The sequence below is a fragment of the Triturus cristatus genome, chromosome 12 (genome assembly GCF_964204655.1).
Source record: "Triturus cristatus chromosome 12, aTriCri1.1, whole genome shotgun sequence".
Lineage (NCBI taxonomy): Eukaryota > Metazoa > Chordata > Amphibia > Caudata > Salamandridae > Triturus > Triturus cristatus.
The window spans coordinates 730490542-730515536 of record NC_140595.1 but is presented as its reverse complement, the minus strand read 5'-3'; the positions used below and the strand labels follow the sequence as shown (position 1 = coordinate 730515536).

At 50.0% G+C, this 24995-nt stretch overlaps 1 protein-coding gene across 3 annotated transcripts in view; it reads left to right on the top strand.

Moving 5' to 3' along the window:
- LOC146782613 (beta-galactoside alpha-2,6-sialyltransferase 1-like) overlaps window positions 1–24995 on the top strand; it is a 471648-nt gene that overhangs the window by 66043 nt on the left and 380610 nt on the right. The window contains exon 1 of one of the 3 annotated variants that reach the window (XM_085636952.1): window positions 21247–21338. The exons of 1 other annotated variant lie outside the window; for it this stretch is intronic. The gene's annotated coding sequence lies outside the window, so the exon portion shown is untranslated. Of the gene's footprint in view, window positions 1–21246; window positions 21339–24995 lie in introns of those variants that run through there. One more of the 3 variants, XM_085636950.1, reaches the window with a different exon arrangement.

Here is a 24995-nt window from a genome sequence, read left to right as displayed (position 1 = left end):
AGGGGAGGCAATCTCAGGAGGGAGACAGCCAAAAGGAAGCCATTTTTAGGTCTCGCCTGACCCAGCGCATGGACTGGACTGGCGAGACTTTTAGTGAGGGCTCAAAAAATGCTACCATGGGCAGCCCAGAGCTACAGTGCATGTGCGCGGGCACGCGCTTAGGAGCAGAGGCACCATATGGCAAACCTCATCATGCTCATTAAGCGCCCGCAATCACTTTCACATTTGCCCGCGATCACTTTCGCGGCGCCCCTTTGATGTTTTAGTTCAAAGAACATCAAACATCAAAGAACATGTTGTTGTGTTAATGCTTTGCTGCGTCCGTTTGACTTACAATGTGCTTTCTCTTTCCACAAACTCAATGTTTGTGTTCCTTTATTTTGATATGCTTTTAGTATTACTGTCACACACACAGCCACACACACAACCACAACCACACACACAACCACATGCACAACCACACAACCACACCCACAACCACACCCACAACCAAACACACACACACACAACCACACACACACACACACACACAACCACCTCTAACCACACACACAACCACACCACACACACAACCACACACAACCACACACACACCCACACACACACACAACCACACACACACAACCACACAAACAACCACACACAGTCAACTACACCCACAACCACACACACCACACACACACAACCACACACACACACAACCACACACACACAACCACACATAACCACACACACACAACCACACACACAACCACACACACACAACCACACAAACAACCACACAACCACACCCACAACCCCACCCACAACCACACACAACCACAACGACACATACACCCACACACACACAACCAGAACCACACACAACCACAACCACACATAACCACACACAACCACAACCACACATAACTACACCCAACCACAAACACAAACACACACAACCACACAACCACACACAACCACATACACAACCAGAGCCACACACCCACAACCACATAAACAACCACACAACCACAACCACACACAACCACACACACAACCACACACACACACAACTACAAACACACAACCACAACCACACACAACCACACACACAACCACACACACAACCCCAACCACACACAAAACCACACACAAAAAACCACACAAACAACCACACACAACCACAAGCACACAACCACAACCACACACAACCACACACAACCACAACCACACACACACACAACCACACACAAAACCACAACCACAAATATCACAACCACACACCCACAACCACACACACACAACACACAGAACCACAACCACACACACAACCACACACACACAACCACACACAACCACACCACACACACAAACAGACACACACAACCACAACCACACACAACCACACACAACCACACAAACACACACACACACACAACCACACACAACCACACCAAACCATACACACAACCACAACCACACACACACAACCACACACACAACCACACACACACACAACCACACACACACAACCACAACCACACACAACCACACACACAACCACACCCACCCACACACACAACCACACCCAAACACACCCACACAACAAACCACACACAAACACACACACACACACACACACACAACCACACACAAACACACCCAGCCACACACACAAACACACACAACCACACACACACACAACCACACACACACAACCACACAAAAAACCACACACCCACAACCACACCCACACACGCACAACCACACCCAACCATACCCACAGTCACACCTATAACCACACACACAACACACACAATCACAACCACACACACACAACCACACACACACAACCACACACAACCACAACCAAACACCCACAACCACACACACAACCACAACCACTCACACAACCACACACACAACCACACACACAACCACACACACACACAACCACACACACAACCACAACCACACACACAACCACACACACACAACCACAACCACACACAACCACACACACAACCACACACACACAACCACACACAACCACACATACAATCACAACCACACACACAACTAGACACACACAACCACAACCACACCCAACCACACATACAACCACACACACAACCACACACACAACCACACCCACAACCACACACACACAACCACAATCGCACCCAACCACACAACCACACCCACAAACACACACACACAAAACCACAACCACAACCACACACACAACCACACACACACAACCACAAACACACACACAACCACAACCACACACACACACAAAACCACACACACACACAACCACACACACACAACCACACACACACACAACCACAACCACACACAACCACACACACAACCACACACACAATCACAACCGCACACAAGCACCCACACAGTCACAGACACAAGCACACACACAACCACACACACAACCACACACACACACACAACCATACACAACTGCACACACACACAACCACACACACACAACCACACACACACACACCACCACACACACAACCACACACACACAACCATACACACAACCACAACCACACACCCAACAACACACACAACCACACCCACAATCACACCCACAACCACACACACACAACCACACACAGCACACCCACAAACACATACACACACAACCACAACCACACCCACACACACAACCACACACACAACCACAACCACACACACAACCACAACCACACACACACACACACAAAGCCACAACCACACACACAACCACAAACACAACCACAGCCACACACAACCACAACCACACACAACCACAACCACACACAACCACAACCACACACACAATCACAACCACACACAGCCACACACATAACCACACACACAAGCACACAAACAAGCACACACACAACCACACACACAACCACACATACACACACACAACCACACACAACCACAACCATACCCACAACCACACACACACACACAACCACACCCAACCGCACACACACACACACACAACCACACACACAACCACACACACATCCATATACACACAACCACACACACACAACCACACACAACCACACACACAACCACACAACAACCACACACACACAACCACATACACAGCCACACACAGACGCCACAACCACAACAACAACCACACACGAAACCACACCCACACCCACACACACACAACCACAACCATACACACAACCACACATACACAACCACACACAACCACACACACATACAACCACACCCAACCACACACAACCACAACCACACACACAACCACACACACAACCACACACAACCACACACACACAACCACACACACACACAACCACACACACAACCACACCCACAACTACCTACAACCACACACAACCACAACCACACACACAACCACAACCACACACACACACAACCAAACACACACAACCACACACAACCACACACACAACCACAACTACACACACAACCACACATAACCACACACACAACCACACACACACAAAACCACATACACAACTACAACCATACACACAACCACACATACACACACACACACAACCACACACACATACAACAAACACACACAACCACACACACAACCACACACAACCACACACACAACCACACACACAACCACAACCACACACAAACAACCACACACACACAGCCACAACCACACACACAACCACAACCACACACACAACCGCAACCACACACACAACCACACACACAACCACACACAACCACACACAACCACACACACAACCACACACACAACCACACACACAACCACACACACAACCACCTACAACCACCCACAACCACACACACAACCACACACACACAACCACACACACATACAACCACACACAACCACACACATAACCACAACCACACACACAACAACACACAACCACACACACAACCACACACACACACAAAACCACACACACACAACCACACACACAACCACACACAACCACACACACACAACCACACACACTACCACACACACACACACACACACAACTACACACAACCACACACACAACCACACACAACCACACACACAACCACACACAACCACACCAAGCATTGGCATAGCCAATAGGTCTCGCCTTTGGGACCTTATAAGTGTTTAGCCACCCAACAGTTGATGTGGTTGCACCAAGGATATTGTGCTGCATAACTAAATACTTAGAAGGTCCCAAAAGCGAGACCTATTGGCTATGCCAATGCTTGTTGATAAATTGGGAGTCCCCTGCCTGAATAGGGTCTAGTGCAGGGGTCTTCAAACTGGAGCCACAAGTGATACTGGGGGGGCGGAGGGGATGGGGGGGTGCAAGGCTCTGATCAAAAAGAAGCATTATGCTGATAAAGGTGTTTTGTTTAATATGAAGAAAATTAATGCCCCCTAGCGGCTCTGTAATGGGCCATCACACAACCACACGCAACCACAACCACAACAACACACAACCACACACAACCACAACCACACACACACAACCACACACAAAACCACAACCACACACATCACAACCACACACCCACAACCACACACACAACACACAAAACCACAACCACACACACACACAACCACACACACAACCACACACACAACTGTTGGAAAGGCGTTCGCCGGAGGAGGGTTCGGTACACGTCTTGCCCACCCCATTGACCCACCTTTCCCAAGTAGGCCGAACCAGGCGCGCACACCCTGAACTTACACTACGAACAGAGAGACACCACACGTATTCTTCGTAGGACGATAGTTTCTTTTATCGAAGGGTTCAAGGGATCTTTATGATCCAAGGAGTAAGTAGTACATCAGCGGCACAAGATACTACAAATCGGTGGTAGGGGAAGGGGGGTAGCGGGACAGTCTTTGAAGGTAGTGTCTCTGCCAAGTACCCTGCGGATAGCTCACAATCCTCGAGCTGGAGGGTGTTGTTTCTCTGGGCGATCTCTTGCCAAGTCGTCCTCGAGGGGAGCGCCGCGAGTCACTCAGCAGGCACAGATAGTCGGAGTTCGGGAGCCGCGATCTCGTCAGCAGGGCTCAGATGGTTCAATGGCTGGGGGCCGCGAGTCACTCAGCAGGCCCAGGTGGTTCGGAGTTCGGGAGCCGCGATCTCGTCAGCAGGGCTCAGATGGTTCAATGGCTGGGGGCTGCGAGTCACTCAGCAGGCCCAGGTGGTGCGGAGTTCGGGAGCCGCGATCTCGTCAGCAGGGCTCAGTTGGTTCAATGGCTGGGGGCCGCGAGTCACTTAGCAGGCCTAGGTGGTTCGGTATTCGGGGGCCGCGACAGCGTCAGCAGGCTTCGATGCTTCCAGGTCTTCTCTGCCCTTCGTCCCTCCGGCACCCCCTATTATACTCCCCCTGCCCTTTGAAGTCCGGAGTCCTCGCAGAGAGGGGTCTTTGGTGACTGAGGGGGTTCGGCAGGATTTCCTGCCGCTCGTTTCTTTGGTCTTTTCAGGTGGGTCTGGGAGGGTCCCCAGAGCTCGGCAGGCGAGGCGCCTGCTCCCCAGGGGCCTGGTGGCCGATCGAGCCCTCCCGGGGGAAGGCGATCCGAGGTGCGACTGGGCTGGCGCCTCTTGGTCTGGCTCGGGGGTTCCCGCTCCCTCGGTCGGACATGCGTGGTAGGGTGTCGAGTCTGTCGGGGACTCTGGCCGGCCCTCGGATCTGTGTGGCTGGGGCGGCCGGAGTCGGATATGCCGTGTCTTGGGGGTGGTTGCAGGTTGGCGGGATGATCGGGAGGGCATACGCCGTGAGGCCGGTCTCACACGCGTCCCCCCCAGCTGAAAGGCGTGGAGAACTACCCATCCACTGGGGGGTTCTCCCCGCCGAAGCGGAAGAACCGGGACAGGCCGTCGGCGTTGGCATGATCCGTCCCGGGGCGATGCTCGACAGTGAAGTCCATCCCTTGGAGGGAGATTGACCATCGTAATAGCTTGGGGTTCTCTCCCCGCATCTGCATCAGCCACCGCAAGGGCCGGTGGTCCGTCTGCACTCGGAAGTGGGTTCCGAACAGATAGGGCCGTAGTTTCTTAAGGGCCCAGACTACGGCAAAGGTCTCTCGTTCTATGGTACTCCAACGTTGATCTCGAGGCAGCAGCCTTCGGCTGATGAAGGCTATGGGCTGATCTATGCCCTTGTCGTTGAACTGCGAGAGGACGGCTCCGATGCCGTGTTCGGATGTGTCGGTCTGGACCACAAACTCTTGGGAGTAGTCGGGGGCCTTGAGTACTGGGGCGGTGCACATGGCGGTTTTCAAGGCGTCGAACGCCTGCTGGCACGGGGGGGTCCACTGCACCTTCTTCGGGAGCTTTTTGGAGGTCAACTCTGTGAGAGGCCCCGCGAGGCTACTATAGTTTTTAATGAACCGCCGGTAGTATCCTGCGAGGCCCAGGAAGGCCCGGACTTCCGTCTGAGTGGTGGGGAGCTCCCAGGACTTGATGGTGTCGATCTTTGGTTGGAGGGGGGCGACCTGCACACTGCCCACCTGATGTCCCAGGTAGACCACGGAGCCTTGCCCGAGCTGGCATTTGCTGGCCTTCACTGTTAGGCCGGCTTGGCGCAGGGCCAGCAGTACTTGTTGGAGGTGCTGGAGATGCTCGTGCCATTGAGAGCTGAATACGGCTATGTCGTCAAGGTACGCTGCGCTGAACTCCTCGAGTCCGGCCAGGACCTTGTTTACCAACCGCTGGAAAGTGGCCGGGGCATTTTTCATCCCGAACGGCATGACCCTGAAACGGTAGTGTCCATCGGGTGTGGAGAAGGCGGAGCGTTCTTTCGCCCCCTCCGTGAGCGCAATCTGCCAGTAACCGCAGGTCAGGTCGAAGGTGCTGAGGAAACGTGCGGCCCCAAGGCGGTCGATGAGCTCGTCAGTGCGGGGAATAGGGTGAGCGTCCGCCCGGGTGACCGCATTGAGCCCCCGGTAGTCCACACAGAATCTTAGTTCGGGGGCGACCCCAGGGGCGGCCGCTTTCGGGACCAGGACTACCGGGCTGGCCCAGGGGCTATCGGAGGGTTCGATCACTCCAAGGGTTAACATCTTCTGTACTTCGGTCTTGATACAGGTGCGGACCCGGTCAGGCACCCGGTAGGCTCGGTGTCTCACAGGTGGGCTGTCGCCGGTGTCTACGTCGTGGACACACCAGTCGGTGACTCTTGGGATGAGGGAGAAGAGGTCTGCGAATTGTCTGAGCAGCTGGCGACAGTCGTCGGACTGTTGGGGAGTGAGGGTGGTTGACAGCTTCACTCCCTCCACGGAGCCATCCAGTTCTTTCGTGCACAGGGGGTCGGGCAGGCGTTCAGTGTCTTCTTCCGCCCCATCATCGGTGGCTAGTAACAAACTCAACTCCGTTCTCACAAAGTGGGGCTTGAGACGGTTCACGTGGAGAACCCGGAGGGGGTTCCGCGGGGACTGTACATCGATCAGGTACGTGACCTGACTCTTCCGCTCGATCACCGTGAAGGGGCAAGTCCATTTGTCCTCTAGGGCGCAGGGCTTCACCAGGGCCATGACCCAAACCTGCTGGCCCGGCTGGAACTCGACCAGAGTTGCGTTCTGGTCATACCAGCGCTTCATCTCTTCTTGGCTGGCCTCGAGGTTAGCCTCAGCGAGTTCTCTGAACTTCCGGGTCTGGTTGCGGAGCGCCAGGATGTAGTGGAACACATCAGGGGGGGTCCCCCGGGGGCTTGTCTCCCAGCCCTCTTTGACCAGGCTCAGGGGCCCCCGGACGGGGTGTCCGTATAGTAGTTCGAATGGGCTGAACCCCAGGGACTTTTGGGGAACTTCCCGGTACGCGAACAGGAGGCCAGGGAGGAGGACGTCCCATCTTCGGCGTAGGGGCTCCTCGAGGCCCAGGATCATCCCCTTCAGGGTTCGGTTGAAGCGTTCCACCAGGCCGTTGCCCTGGGGGTGGTAGGGGGTCGTGAATTTATATGTTACTCCGCACTGCTGCCACAGGGACTTCATGTAGCGGGATATGAAGTTAGTGCTGCGATCACTCACAACCTCGCGAGGGAATCCGACACGGGAGAAGATCCCGGCCCACCACGGGAGCCGTCACGGTGCGGAGGGGAATGGCCTCGGGGTAGCGGGTGGCATGGTCCACCAGGACGAGGATGAATCTGTGGCCCTGGGCAGTCTTCGGATCCAGGGGTCCCACGATGTCGATGCCGACCCGCTCAAACGGGGTACTCACAACGGGGAAGGGTTGTAATGGAGCCTTGCGCTTTCCGCCACTTTTCCCACTGCCCTGGCACGTGAGGCAGGATTTACAGTGGACTTCTACATTTGCTCGCATCTTGGGCCAATAGAAGTGTGTAACTAATCGCTGATATGTTTTGTCTTGGCCCAGGTGTCCTGCCAAGGGTACATCGTGGGCCAGGCCCAGGAGGAGGCTTCTGAAGCGCAGGGGTACCACCAGTACTCGGGCTGCGCCTAGCTCGGCTGACTTTTGTTCACTGTATAGGAGGCCATTGTCCCAATAGACCCAGTGGGTCCCGGTCCGGTCACCGGCGGTCTGGGCTTCTGCTTGTTGTCGGAGTCCCATGAGGGAAGGGCAGGTGGCCGGTTCCTGGAAGAACTCTTCACGGGAGGGCCCTCCCTCACAGCGCCACTGGGCCATCTCGGGCAGTTCTCCGAGCTCAGTCAGTGTCTCAGGGGCGGAAGGCTCCGGCCCTTCTCCTGGGGTAGGGTCTTCTTCTCCCTCCGAAGGAGGGTTGTCTGTTTCCGGTAGGGTGTCCCGGTTCTCGGGGACAGTGTTCGGTGGGAGGGCCTCACCGCCCTCGGCGGGAGGCAATCGCGCGGTCATGGAGCGCGTGGTGGCGCAGACCCATTCGGGTAGGCCCATCATCCCGAGATGGGCTCTTCGTTCCACTTGCCCCCATGGGGAACTCTCAAGGTCGTTGCCCAGGAGGCAGTCTACGGGCTGTGATGTTCGGACGGCTACCTTCAATTCTCCGGAGACTCCTCCCCACTCGAAAGGCACCAGAGCCATCTGGCAGAGGCTCTCGGAATTGTCGGAGGATATGACCGGACAGAGGGCACCAGGTAGGATCTGGTCTTCAGAGATTAGGTTGCGGTGGACCGCGGTGACACTTGCTCCGGTATCGCAGAGGCCCTCGACTCGGTGGCCGTTGATGGTCACCTGCTGTCGGTACTTCTTCGTGTTGGCGGGCAAGGGTGTCCCGGGGACCATATCTCGATCACCAAGGGAGACCAGGGCCATGGCAGCTGGTTCCCACTCTTCAGAGTCCTCTATCTCTTCCCCTAGGGCCACGGAGGCCATCTGCCGGGCCGGGGGGTTGGTCGTTGCGGTTCGTTGATACTGGGGACACTGGGGGTCATTGGCGTAGTGTCCGGGCTGTTGGCAGCGGAAGCAGGTGGTCCTGGTTCGAGGCCCTAGCTGCCCCGGGGCTCCGGTGCTGGCTGGGGACGGAGCTGGACCCTCCGCTGGCGGGCTGCTGGGAGGGCTGTGCGGGGGCCCCCCTGGCAAGTCTCTTGGTCGGCCGTGGTTTCCTCCGCCCCTCTGGCGGGGGGGTCCTTGACTGTGGCAACCGTAGTCTCCCACGGGGCCTCGGGTGGCCCGGGTGTTCACCCAATGGTCAGCCTCGGCGGCCAGCTTCCGTGGGTCGGTGAGTTTACTGTCCAAGAGATGTTGGCGCAGTTCTACAAAGCAATTGGCTGCTAAATGTTCCCAGGCGATCAAATCAAACAGCTCTTCGAAGGTGGAGACCTTGCTGCCCTTGATCCACCCGTCCAAGGCCCGGCTGTAAAAGTTCACGTATTCTACCCATGTGGTGCCCGGTATCTTTTTGCAATCTCGGAACCGTTGCCGGTACATCTCGGGGGTGAGTCCATACCGGCCCACAAGGGCTTCTTTCATGTGGCTGTAGGAGTTCATGACCGTGGAGGGCAGATCCAGCAGGGTATCTCTTCCTTCGCTTAAGAACCGGCCCCACAGGCCAGCCCCCCCAATCCTTCTGCGGGACTCGGTGAGAGGTCATGGCGACTTCGTAGGCCTTAAACCACTGCTGGATATCGTCATTTTTGTAATACTCCTTTACCACATCCTTGGGGATGTGGACTTTGGCTTCTACGGTGGAAGCGGATGGTAGATTCCCGGAAGGTCGGGACTCTTCGCTTTTAGCTCTCAACTCGATCTCTTTCAGGCTGCGTTCATGTTCTAGCTGGAGTTTCTTTTCATCGTGCTCTCTTTGGCGTCTCTTCTCCTCGAGTTCCCCCTGTAGCCGTAACTGCTCGACGGCTAACTTTTTCTCGGCCAGTTTTATTTCTCCCTCGATTTTCAGCTTGGCCAGTTCAAGTTCGTGGTTGCGGTTTCTCTCTCGGTCTGCTAGTTCCGCGGGGGACAGGTTCCCCTCTGGCCCGTTTGTTTCTCACCGGGATGCTCCGTGGTTCATGGGCGGAGTCTCCTTCCGTTTGGGTCGGGGGCGCCCCCGTCTCGACCCAGGTCTTCAATACTTTCTGGAAGTCTTCCTTTGTGCTTAATCCGGTGGTAGCAATTCCAAGGTTTTTGCAAAATTGTTTTAATTCTCTATGCGTATAATAGTCCAATTGATCCTCTCGGAACGGTGAGCTCATTTCGGTACCTGCGGCACCCAGGGAGGTTTCTCCTTTCATCTCTGTTTGGTAGTGCGTCGGTCGTTCTCTGCACGCTCTCTTTCGGTGTCGGCTCGTATCCCATCGCTGCCACCAAATGTTGGAAAGGCGTTCGCCGGAGGAGGGTTCGGTACACGTCTTGCCCACCCCTTTGACCCACCTTTCCCAAGTAGGCCGAACCAGGCGCGCACACCCTGAACTTACACTACGAACAGAGAGACACCACACGTATTCTTCGTAGGACGATAGTTTCTTTTATCGAAGGGTTCAAGGGATCTTTATGATCCAAGGAGTAAGTAGTACATCAGCGGCACAAGATACTACAAATCGGTGGTAGGGGAATGGGGGTAGCGGGACAGTCTTTGAAGGTAGTGTCTCTGCCAAGTACCCTGCGGATAGCTCACAATCCTCGAGCTGGAGGGTGTTGTTTCTCTGGGCGATCTCTTGCCAAGTCGTCCTCGAGGGGAGCGCCGCGAGTCACTCAGCAGGCACAGATAGTCGGAGTTCGGGAGCCGCGATCTCGTCAGCAGGGCTCAGATGGTTCAATGGCTGGGGGCCGCGAGTCACTCAGCAGGCCCAGGTGGTTCGGAGTTCGGGAGCCGCGATCTCGTCAGCAGGGCTCAGATGGTTCAATGGCTGGGGGCCGCGAGTCACTCAGCAGGCCCAGGTGGTGCGGAGTTCGGGAGCCGTGATCTCGTCAGCAGGGCTCAGTTGGTTCAATGGCTGGGGGCCGCGAGTCACTCAGCAGGCCTAGGTGGTTCGGTATTCGGGGGCCGCGACAGCGTCAGCAGGCTTCGATGGTTCCAGGTCTTCTCTGCCCTTCGTCCCTCCGGCACCCCCTATTATACTCCCCCTGCCCTTTGAAGTCCGGAGTCCTCGCAGAGAGGGGTCTTTGGTGACTGAGGGGGTTCGGCGGGATTTCCTGCCGCTCGTTTCTTTGGTCTTTTCAGGTGGGTCTGGGAGGGTCCCCAGACGCTCGGCAGGCGAGGCGCCTGCTCCCCAGGGGCCTGGTGGCCGATCGAGCCCTCCCGGGGGAAGGCGATCCGAGGTGCGACTGGGCTGGCGCCTCTTGGTCTGACTCGGGGGTTCCCGCTCCCTCGGTCGGACATGCGTGGTAGGGTGTCGAGTCTGTCGGGGACTCTGGCCGGCCCTCGGATCAGTGTGGCTGGGGCGGCCGGAGTCGGAGATGCCGTGTCTTGGGGTGGTTGCAGGTTGGCGGGATGATCGGGAGGGCATACGCCGTGAGGCCGGTCTCACAACAACCACAACCACACCCACAACCAGACACACACAACCACAACCACACACAACCACTCACAACCAAACACAACCACACACACACACAACCACACACACAACCACAACCACACACACACACACAACCACACACACAACCACAACCACACACACAACCACACACACACAACCACAACCCCACACACAACCACACCCACAACCACAACCACACACACACACACACAACCACACCCAACCACATACCCAACTACACACACAACCACACACACAACCACAACCACACCCACAACCACACACACACAACTACAATCACACCCAACCACACAACCACACCCACAAACACACACACAACCACAACCACACCCACACACACAACCACACACACAACCACAAACACACACACAAAACCACAACCACACACACACCCAAAACCCCACACAACCACACACACACACAACCACACACACACAACCACACACAACCACACACACAACCACACACAACCACACACACAACCACACACACAACCACAACCACACACACAGCCACAATCACACACAACCACAACCACACACAACCACACACACAACCACACACACAATCACAACCGCACATAACCACACACAGTCACACACACAAGCACACACACAAGCACACACCCAACCACACATATACACACACAACCACAACCATACACACAACCACACACACACAACCACACCCAACTGCACACACACACAACCACACACACAACCACACACACACAACCACACACACACAACCACACACACAACCACACACACAACCACACACACACAACCACACACAACCAAAACCACACACACAACCAAACACACACAACCGCACCCAACCACACACCCAACCACACACTCAACCACACACACAAGCACACACACAAGCACACCCACAACCACACACACACAACCACAACCACACACAACCACACCCACACACACACACACACAAACACAACCACACCCACACACACACACCACAACCACACACACACGACCACAACCACACACACACACACACACAACCACAACCACATACACAACCACACACACAACCACCACCACACACACAACCACCACCACACACAACTACACACAACCACACACACAATCACAACCACACAAAGTAACACACACAGCCACACACACAACCACACAAACAAGCACACACACAACCACACACACAACCACACATACACACACACAACCACACACAACCACAACCATACACACAACCACACACACACAACCGCAAACACACAACCAAACACACAACCACACACACAACCATACACACACAACCACACACACAACCACACACACACAACCCCACACACAACCACACAACAACCACACACACACAACCACACACAGACGCCACAACTACAACAACCACACACAAAACCACACACACAACCACACACACACAACCACACACAACCACAACCATACACACAACCACACATACACAACCACACACAACCACACACACATACAACCACACACACAACTACAACCACACACACAACCACACACACACAACCACAACCACACACACAACGACACACACAACCACACACACAACCACACACAACCACACACAACCACACACACACAACCACACACACAACCACACACACACAACCACACACAACCACACACACAACTACCTACAACCACCCACAACCACCCACACAACTACAACCACACACACACACAACCACACACACACAACCACACACAACCACACACACAACCACAAACACACACACAACACATAACCACACACAACCACACACACACAAAACCACACACACACACAATCACAACCACACACAACCACAACCATACACACAACCACACATACACAACCACACACACATACAAAAAACACACACAACCACACACACAACCACATACACACACACAACCACACACACAACCACAACCACACACACACAACCACACACACAACTACAACCACACACACAACCACACACACAACCACACACAACCACGACCACACACAACCACACACAACCACACACACACACACACAACTACACACACAACCACACACACAACCACTCCCACAACCACCTACAACCACCCACAACCACCTACAACCACCCACAACCACAAACACAACCACAACCACACACAACCACACACACATACAACCACACACAACCCCACACACAACCACAACCACAACCACACACACAACCACACACAACCACACACACAACCACACACACACACACAAAACCACACACACACAACCCCACACACAACCACACACAACCACACACACACAACCACACACACTACCACACACACACACACACACAACCACACACAACCACACACACAACCACACACAACCACACACACAACCACACACAACCACACCAAGCATTGGCATAGCCAATAGATCTCACCTTTGGGACCTTATAAGTGTTTTGCCACCCAACAGTTGATGTGGTTGCACCAAGGATATTGTGCTGCATAACTAAATACTTAGAAGGTCCCAAAAGTGAGACCTATTGGCTATGCCAATGCTTGTTGATAAATTGGGAGTCCTCTGCCTGAATAGGGTCTAGTGCAGGGGTCTTCAAACTAGAGCCACAAGTGATACTGAGGGCGGAGGGGATGGGGGGTGCAAGGCTCTGATCAAAAAGAAGCATTATGCTGATAAAGGTGTTTTGTTTAATATGAAGAAAATGAACGCCCCCTAGCGGCTCTGTAATGGGCCATCATATCCTGGCTGGGAGAAAGTGTCAAAATATTCTTCAAATCCTCCACCTCCCCTCTAATAGACAAACTGTGGATACTTGTACGTGTTAGGAAGGCCTCCCTGACCATATTAGTATGTTTGGCAATCATGTATATGATTGCATTTTTATAACAGTAACAGAACATAACAGCAATGCTGAAATATGTATAGACCTATTTAAACATTGCCAATTTAATAAAATATTTGGGAAAAATTCTGAGGGGGCGATCATTTTTTTTCCCCACTGAGGGGGCGCAGCATTAAAATGTTTGAAGACCACTGGTCTAGTGGCATGTATGTTAGTGCTCACTAAGTGATGCAGACTGGGGCTTTGAACGTGTAAGGCCTGGAGTGCGGGGCGGAGCTTTGAGGCTTTCAGACTTTCAGCCTCCACACATAAAAACTGGAAACCCGCTCTCTGCAGGCAGTGCTGGGCGTTCCAGCTCACAGTGTGAAATAGATTGTCCCCTGGGTGGAAGGAGACATTATAGTGTGGCACATGGTGGCAGTGTGTAAGTTGGCGATTTGCGCCTGCTGACGTTCTGTATCTAATAGAAACATGCATGGGCAAAGCCAATAGGTCTGGCTATTTTAAAAGAGAACATGCTTCTTTATTGTTTGCACTTTACTGGTGTTGTTGCATGAACAGGTGAGTGGATGAATGTGAGAATTCATGTAAGAAATAGTCAATGGTTTAATGGGACAGTGATTGTAAGGACAAATGAGTGACTGACTCCAGTCATTGATAATTGATGGGAGTGAGTGCAAGAACGCCCACAATATCTAAATAATTATCCCCGTTGTGGCAGTTCAGGGGGAGGGCACAGTCCAGTCAAGAGTGTCCCAGAAGTACCACAGTGGTGTTTTGGGTCCTGTTCCATAGGTCCTCCAATATGATGATGGCAGTATTAGGACACATCTGTGACTACACCCTGCCACCGCTTATGTTCAGTATGTAATTGGTTTAGAACTGAAAACGTTCAGTAAAGAAACCATTAAAATGTCTAACCATAATACACGCTAGGATTTGCCCCATCACTCAGTAATCCGCAGCACAGCATATGAAAAGGTCAACAGCTGCCGAAGATGGATCTTGACATTGCTACTTGAGCTTATCCCACAGATTGGAACATGGAGGTGGCCGCGGCCCTGCAGGACAACAGAAGCTGTAATGTTAAAAACCTATCCACAATGTGGGGCAGACTTATGTGTAGCAAGCCACCTCTGGTAACAGGAAAGACAGACCAGGTCCAGGTGATCTTCAAAGATGGGTTTCTTAAGAGACAAGGAGATCCCAACCAAACGCTCCATTGGCCTCAAGCCTTCTCCTCATACATTCGAACCCCACACATTCCACTATCATTGCATTCCAATGAAACATAAACATAGAAGAAATGCAAGTAATAGAATGTGAAGGGTGCAAATACAACCACAACCACACACAAACACACCCAACCACACACACAAACATACACAACCACACACACACACACACAACTGCACACACACAACCACACAGACAACCACACACCCACAAACACACCCACACACACACAACCACACACAACCACACCCACAACCACACCCACAACCACACACACAACACATACAACCACACACACACAACCACACACACACAACCACACACTCACAACCACACACATCCACAACCACACACCCACAACCACACCCACAACCACACACACAACCACACACTCACAACCACACACATCCACAACCACACACCCACAACCACACACACAACCACACACACAACCACACACACAACCACACACACACAAACACACACACAACCACACACACACAACCACACACAACCACACACACAAGCACAGCCACACACACACAACCACAACCACACACAACCACACACACAACCACAACCACACACACAACCACACACACACAACCACAACCACACACACAACCACACACACACACACACAACCACATACCCAACCACACACACAACCACATACACAACCACACACACAACCACAACCACACCCACAACCACACACACACAACCACAATCACACCCAACCATCCAACCACACCCACAAACACACACACACAACCACACCCACACACACAACCACACACACAAAACCACAACCACACACACACAACCACAACCACACACAAAACCACAACCACACACACAACCACACACACACAACCACACCCACACCCACACACACAACCACACACAACCACACACACAACCAGAACCACACACAACCACAACCACACACAACCACACACAACCACAACCACACACACAACCACACACACAACCACACACACAATCACAACCACACACACAGACACACACACAAGCACACACACAACCACCCATACACACACACAACCACAACCATACACACAACCACACACAACCACACCCAACTGCACACACACACCACCACACACACAACCACACACACAACCACACACACACAACCACACACACACACACAACCACACACACAACCACACACACAACCACACACACAACCACACACACACACAACCACACACACAACCACAACCACACACACAACCACACACACACAACCACACACCCAACCACACACACAACCACACACACAACCAAACACACACAACCACAACCACACACAACCACACACACAACCACCTACAACCACCCACAACCACACACACAACCACACACACAACCACACACCCACAACCACACACAACCACACACACAACCACAACCACACACACAACCACACTCAACCACACACACAACCACACACACACAAAACCACACACACACACACAACCACATACAACCACACACACACAACCACACACACAACCCCCACACACACACAACCACACACAACCACACACACAACCACACACAACCACACACACAACCACACACAACCACACCAAGCATTGGCATAGCCAATAGGTCTCGCCTTTGGGACCTTATAAGTGTTTAGCCACCCAACAGTTGATGTGGTTGCACCAAGGATATTGTGCTGCATAACTAAATACTTAGAAGGTCCCAAAAGCGAGACTTATTGGCTATGCCAATGCTTGTTGATAAATTGGGAGTCCTCCGCCTGAATAGGGTCTAGTGCAGGGGTCTTCAAACTGGGGCCACGAGTGATACTGGGGGGCGGAGGGGATGGGGGTGCAAGGCTCCGATCAAAAAGAAGCATTATGCTGATAAAGGTGTTTTGTTTAATATGAAGAAAATGAACGCCCCCTAATGGCTTTGTAATGGGCCATCATATCCTGGCTGGAAGTAAGTGTCAAAATTTTCTTCAAACCCTCCACCTCCCCTTCTAATAGACAAACTGTGGATACTTGTACGTGTTAGGAAGGCCTGCCTGACCATATTAGTATGTTTGGCAATCATGTATATGATTGCATTTTTATAACAGTAACAGAACGTAACAGCAATGCTGAAATATGTATAGACCTATTTAAACATTGCCAATTTAATAAAATATTTGGGAAAAGTTCTGAGGGGGAGGGTGATAATTTTTTTCCCCACTGAGGGGGCACAGCATTAAAATGTTTGAAGACCACTGGTCTAGTGGCATGTATGTTAGTGCTCACTAAGTGATGCAGACTGGGGCTTTGAACGTGTAGGGCCTGGAGTGCGGGCGGAGCTTTGAGGCTTTCAGAATTTCAGTCTCCACACATAAAAACTGGAAACCCACTCTCTGCAGGCAGTGCTGGGCGTTCCAGCTCACAGTGTGAAATAGCTTGTCCCCTGGGTGGAGGGAGACATTATAGTGCTGCACATGGTGGCAGTGTGTAAGTTGGCGATTTGCACCCGTTGACGTTCTGTATCTAATAGAAACATGCATGGGCAAAGCCAATAGGTCTGGCTATTTTAAAAGAGAACATGCTTCTTTATTGTTTGCACTTTACTGGTGTTGTTGCATGAACAGGTGAGTGGATGAATGTGAGAATTCATGTAAGAAATAGTCAATGGTTTAATGGGACAGTGATTGTAAGGACAAATGAGTGACTGACTCCAGTCATTGATAATTGATGGGAGTGAGTGCAATAACACCCACAATATCTAAATAATTATCCCCGTTGTGGCAGTTCAGGGGGAGGGCACAGTCCAGTCAAGAGTGTCCAAGAAGTACCACAGTGGTGTTTTGGGTCCTGTTCCATAGGTCCTCCAATATGATGATGGCAGTATTAGGACACATCTGTGACTACACCCTGCCACCGCTTATGTTCAGTATGTAATTGGTTTAGAACTGAAAACGTTCAGTAAAGAAACCATTAAAATATCTAACCATAATACACGCTAGGATTTGCCCCATCACTCAGTAATCCGCAGCACAGCATATGAAAAGGTCAACAGCTGCCGAAGATGGATCTTGACATTGCTACTTGAGCTGATCCCACAGATTGGAACATGGAGGTGGCCGCGGCCCTGCACGAAAGCTGTAATGTTAAAAACCTATCCACAATGTGGGGCAGACTTATGTGTAGCAAGCCACCTCTTGGACAGGCTACTGTGGGGTCCCTGCTTACATCTCCATGCCCCGCTTGTCTTTAGATGCTTTCTGAGAGGGAGCTGTGGAATCTGGTAACAGGAAAGACAGACCAGGTCCAGGTGATCTTCTAAGATGGGTTTCTTAAGAGACAAGGAGATCCCAACCAAACGCTCCATTGGCCTCAAGCCTTCTCCTCATACATTCGAACCCCACACATTCCACTATCATTGCATTCCAACGAAACATAAACATAGAAGAAATGCAAGTAATAGAATGTGAAGGGTGCCAGTATTGCTATATATAATTACCACACACCTCACCTCTACAACAACAAACAACATAATATAAATAAACATGTAAAAACATGTAAACATAACATTCTGATTGGAAGAATAACGAAACAAACAAAGTCCCACTGTTTCCTGGTACATCAAACCATAAATAGTCAAATGAATCTAGGACATGGTCTACTAGATCATATCACATAATCTCACAAGTACTCAGGAACTCACATAGCTCTGTGTAACCTTCTCCTTGTGAATCCCTTGTTAGTTTTAGTATCATTGGTTTTTGTCATTCCACTGTCAATACCACTTAATCACACGTCTTTCCTCTATACATAACTAGTCAAGTTCCATACTCGATGACCTTCTGTCTCGACAGTATTGGTGAAGAGCTTAATAACCCAAAGAGGTTTTGAGAGTTTGCCACTTCCATCCTTACCCACTGATGTTTTGATCAGCATCCAATCACCAATGGAAATGTTAGTCTTTTTCACAGAATTCCTTTTATCAAAGTGTCTCTTTCTGTCTCTAATTTCTCATATACCAGTCTTCTTGCATAGCATTTTCCCCTAACTTAAACTCATATTCAGTCGCCCATGTTGCTTCCACAACTGTGTTAGGATACCTGCCCTGGAACAACTCAAAATGAGTGGTATGTGGTATAATTCTGTGTGTCTTAACTCTTTTATGTATCTCATCCCTCCAATTCATGATGTTCGCCTTAGCCAAGACAATGGTTTCCTTTAACACTCAATTAAATCTTCCACCATCCTATTAGTCTCAGGGTGATAGAGCACACATTTCTTGTGCTTTATACCATGCTCTTCAATGAATTTTTCCATCTCCTTGGAAACCAATTGCACACCATTTTCCATGAGTAACGTTTCAAGAAGACCTTCCCTACTAGTGAGTTCCTTCAGAAATGTTGTCACATGCCTGGTTTCTATACCCCTTGTGACACATATCTCTGGCCACTTGGAAAACATGTCTTCCACCACTATAATCTACATTTCTTGACCTTCAGCATAAACTGGTCCCACAATATCTAGAGCAATCTCTTTCAAAGGACCTGTCGGACAATCCCTGATTACCATGGGCTGCACTCTAGGTTTCACCGTCTTTTCGCTCACCGCACACTGCATACAATCTCTCACCAATCTCTCAATTTGTAGATTCATTGCCTAGCCCCCAATACGAGGATCTTAACCTCTCTTTAGTCTTGGATTTTCCCTGATGGCAAGTGTGAGCTAAATTAATTAATTACTCCCTGAGAGTGTTAGGTGGAACTAATCTTGTCCCTCTGAACATCAGACAATTATTGGATGATAACTCATCCTTCACCAACCAGTATTTCTCACACCTTCACTGCATTGTTTCTTGGAAACCCAGCCCTTACAGATCAGACACATAACTTTTTTAAGAATCTCATCTGGCCCCAATCCCACTTTTTTCCACCTCTCTTCTGAAATGATATTATCTGCCCAAGAGCCCACCAGAAAAGCACATTTTTTATTAGAAATTCACACCATAATGACTAAAATATGCAAAAAAATATGTATCAGTTAAGATGACAAAAACAACAATTTCAGCCTTGAAAAGAAAAAGAAACTTTCCCTTTAAGACCGAGTAGTAATCACTGTTCTTTCCTTGGTAATGCACTTCCTCTTTACTGAATAGTCAAATCACTTCCCCTTTAAGATTGAGAGGGGAAGTGATCTTTAAGGTCTTTTCTCAATCTGGCTAAAGACACGTATAACAAGAAGCTCCAACTAGAACATGGGACAGCGCGTTGTTCACTCCAAAAGGAGGATGTGAGTGTTAACTTCAACAGTAAGTGCTGAAAGCGTGTCTTTATTTTACACTAGACATTAGGGGAAAATTGTCTGTGATGTGATTAGTATCTTCTTGACTTTGATCCTTCTGATGTGTTGAATTCACCATTCAGGTATACAAACAACTGAATGTGATGAGCGGCTGATGCACAACAGCGCTTGATATGTGTGGGTGCATTATAAGCACATGGTAACCATTTAACCCGCTACTCCTGCTGCGCGTTCTAGGCATACGACTTGCGCCGTCTCTCCACACACTTCACAAGTCAACTGTAATACAGTCATCCCACAAGCTCGTTGTGCTTTCCACATGCTGATACGGTGCCTCATCTGGAGTGTGCACTGCTGTTCATGCTCTTGGACCGGTGAGTTCCTTGAACTCGCTGAATTTGTAAATCCAACCTGAACAGTTAATCTCCAAAATCAATCAACCTCATAAACACACCAAGTAAGTCTACTGCTGAGGCAGAGGGTCACATACCACTTGAATAATATCGGAGTTCACAGCGGTGGGGTGTTGATGTGTCCAAAGATCGAACTGCAGTATTAGGATCTCCTAAATCCATATCCCATCCTTGTCAGCAGTGTGGAATCTGTTAACAGAAAAGACAGACCTTGTCAGCTATTTCAAACACAAGGCCTAGAGCTAGGAGATTGTACATATGAGAGAACACAAACCTGGCACCAGTTTGTGAGGGCAGAATGGAATGATTCGCAGAGCCTCGGGGATTCTTGCTGGAGGGTACTTTGATCAAGATGGAACTTGGTGCCATGTTCATCTGGATCTGCAATCTATGTCTGTGACCCGGTTGACGTTTCTCTCCTAAGTAAGTGGTCAAGTAGTAGTCCTTATATATTTTATCTTATCCAAAATGGAATTTGCAATGTTACCTTAGGAATGTTTTGACATAATCATATACATCAGTGGTAAAAATAATGCAAAATAGATTACTTAATTTGGGTTATATGACCTTCAAAAAGGCACCTGTCCTAGATTGATATTGCACTGAGGTTTTGTTGATGTCTATAGCTAAATGACTTGACACTTTCATACATTTTGGAAAGATAGGCACAGACGACATCTGCGTGAAAGGCAGACATGTTGATGATTCTGCATATTTGCTGAAAAATAGCAGACTCCATTGTAAAATATGGCAACCTTCATAGTCTAAGATGGCAACCTTCATTACCTAGGATGGATTTGGGGTCAAAGGTAAACAAGTTAGACAGGCTAACTAAAATATATACTATAGCTAAAATGGAACCTGTCCTATATGTGTTTAAAATCCTAAAACTAAAAGAAAGGAGCCTAAAAGCAAGTGATTTGGGGGAATATCAGCAATAACCGGCGATAATTATCGCTAAGCGCACTTAGCGCTAGGATAATTATCGCCGGGTAGTGTGGATTTTTATCGCTGAGATAGCGTGCTATTAGCAACGCTTATCTCAAAAGCTATAAAATCCTAGCGCTAACTGCCAAATGTGAGATTATCGCTTGAAACCCAGCGATAATCCCACAAAGTTTGGCGATAGCTTGCGGATAGGGCCTCACATATTTAGCCATGATATCCACCTTCCATAGGATATCATGGCTAAGTCAGTTTCAAAGCAGGCATAAGGAAAGTAGCGATAACAGAGGTTATCACTACTTTTTATCGCTACTTTTCTTGTCGCTATGCTGCTTTGCGTGAGGCTTGATAATAGGAGAAATGTCGCTTAGCGAAATTTCTCCCGTTATCCTGGGGATGAATGCCCACTTTGCATCTCATTAGAGATGCAAAGATGAGCATTAGGAATTCAGGCGCTAAAGCAAGGTTTTACGCGAAAGCATGACCTTGCTAATATAGCGATAAAATTATCGCCGCTTCTCGGCCGAAAACAGTCGCGAAAGCGGCGATAATTTTATAACGCCGCCTTGTAGATATGCCCCTAAAATAATAAAATTATTGAGGAAAATAGTCATAACATTTCGACATTCCTGGAACAATTTCTAAGCCAAATAGTTACTAAATTATCACTGAATGTGTTTTTGGTTGATCTTGCTTATGAGACATATTCATTATACATTTACAGATAAAAGCACATGCCAGAAACATGAATTTGATGAAATATCAATTTATCACTTGTTACATGTTCAATAACACATGTTTTTAAACTGAAATAAAAAAAGGGGTCTCTGTGCTGGTAGACATGATCCCTTCAACATGGAGAAGCGGTAGATTCACACTTTTCAACAGTTTCACCAAATTTTGGGGTGATCATGTGGAGGAGGGAATCTCTATGATCTGGAGAGGATTTTGCTGGAAAGTGTAAGCCAACTCTATGGAGATCATGCCCCAAACCACATCTCTCTGGGTCCCCAGGAGTTCAACAAAGCTGTTGGTCTCCCGCCTCTTTGAGTAGGGCCCATCAACCCACAGACGACGGACACCAGTGGCACCAACCAGTGCCTACGGCATCCCGACCTGTTTCTGACCCACAGGAAGAGGGGACCCTGTGGACTAAGCTACAAACTGAGCCTCATCAGCACTTTATTTCTCATGAGAAGAGAAGATGATAACAATGCGCTGACGCATTGCGTTGGCCCATCAACATCATGGCTGCCATTTTTAAATGGGCAACTCAACTTAGGGTGACAAGCCCAATGGTAATGCTGTGTTCTGATTGCCCACCTAAGGTACCTGGACTGTATCCCACCTTGGTGTTAGAGATTTGCTCAGAGAAGGAGCTGTTTTCCAGCATTCCAAAGAAATGGAAATGTTGTTACGGCTGTTGGGCAGCTATTAAGTATCTCTAGAAGCATTTGTTGAATGATGAATAATGGAAGCTTCAATTCTTTCGGTGTCAAATGCCTCCAAATTGTTATTTTTAAAGATGAAAAATGAATATATATATTAAACACTATTATCAAACTTACTAACATGAAGGCTGCAGGTGAGGGAATACAGTCGAAAGGAAATAACCCTGGAATATTGGAGATTTCAGCTAAAGTTGTGAACTATTCAGAGTTCAAGGTGTAAGTGTGTCTACCTTTTGACATTATCCTTGGATTTAGTAAGAGGGACTTTAATTTCCGAGGTAGAGCACCTCTTTCTCCTCTGCTTGCTCCTGTTGCCACTCTACAGTTCTGTTTGCCTCCTAGAAGGAGGTGGTACAGTCGCCAGACATAGAACGTCCGTGTCAGGTAGGATGTCTACATAAGGCTTTGTTTTGGAAAAGGTCTAGATCCATGGTAAGCTCACCTAGAAAAACTATGAACATTGAAATTAAACAGTTCATAGGCAGCCCACTGACTTCGCCCAGACAATCTGATATTGTGTGACACACAGTGAAGCCATAAGAGTGAACAGGTCTGTAAATTTGTCTGAGTGTAATTTTCTGACACCAGGACACATTCAGCAATGCATGTACCTTGTCTGCTTTCTGTTTGAAGCAGCAAGCTGCAGGAGGTGTGGCGGGGGGATGGGGGGGGGGTTATTTTCACTTCCAGCTGGTTTCACACAAAGACCTCACATAAAGGGCAGTTAGCCCTTCTTTTGTTGGAGTCTCGTCCTAGCTGGGAGCTATCTGGAGCCTAACACCTAGACGCCAATGAAATGGAGGGAAGCAAATGCACTAAGCTTGTTATCACTTCATTAGTGCTTAAGATGAACTA